Raw genomic sequence first — 823 nt, 5'->3', positions numbered from 1 at the left:
TTAAGTAATCTCGGGCTCTCAATTGTGCACAGTAATATATATAGGTTGGCTTCAGCCATGGCTTCTGTCATTTATCAAAGCTAAAATCAGACTATAAAGACACATGAGGAAACAGAGCAAGTTGAAACCAAGCTTGATCACAACTTCTTTCAAGTGTGACTTCAGCTGCCCCCGACTGTGTATTTCTGTTGGATCAAACACTCCCACGTTACCACTTGGCACCATAATTAACCGATAGAGATTTCAAGTGGCAACAGGCAACGTGAGAAGGAAGAGGAACCAGTGCAAGGAAACCAGCATAAATACAGTGACAGTGGTATGGCCAATCAATTCTGGAATTACCCACTTGTTTAATTTCCAGCAACATGATCTAGCATTAATGTAATCACATTCTAAATCAGGTAATATAATTATGAAGTACACTGGGAGGAAGATGAGCAGGTAACAGTGGAGAGAGAAGATGAACATACAGCCTCCATCCTCTCCTCCCCTTCTCTCTCTTCCCCTGCCCTCCCCTCCTCTGTTTTCTCTTCCCCTCCCCTCCCCTTCCCTCTCCTCTCCTTCCATCTTCTCTCCTCTCCTCTTCTCTCCCCCTTCACTGTTCTCTCTCTCTCTCTCTCTCTCTCTCTCTCTCTCTCTCTCTCTCTCTCTCTCTCTCTCTCTCTCTCTCTCTCTCGCTGTCTCTCTCTCTCTCTCTCTCCCCTCTCTCTCCCTCTCTCTAGTTTGTTTTTTAACTGTGAAGTTTACTTCTGTACAGTTTGATCTTCTTCCCTAATTCCCTGATTTGTTTCTGAGTAAATTGGTTAGTCTTTCTTTTTTGTGG

At 44.1% G+C, this 823-nt stretch overlaps 1 pseudogene; it reads right to left on the bottom strand.

Annotated features, from left to right (window-relative positions):
• Positions 1-243: 243 nt before the first annotated feature.
• LOC109456520 (protein cornichon homolog 4) lies at positions 244-468 on the bottom strand (annotated as a pseudogene).
• Between the last annotated feature and the right edge of the window lie 355 nt (positions 469-823).

The sequence above is a fragment of the Rhinolophus sinicus genome, linkage group LG01, assembly GCF_036562045.2.
Source record: "Rhinolophus sinicus isolate RSC01 linkage group LG01, ASM3656204v1, whole genome shotgun sequence".
Taxonomy (NCBI): Eukaryota; Metazoa; Chordata; class Mammalia; order Chiroptera; family Rhinolophidae; genus Rhinolophus; species Rhinolophus sinicus.
This window is presented reverse-complemented; position numbering and strand designations above follow the sequence as displayed.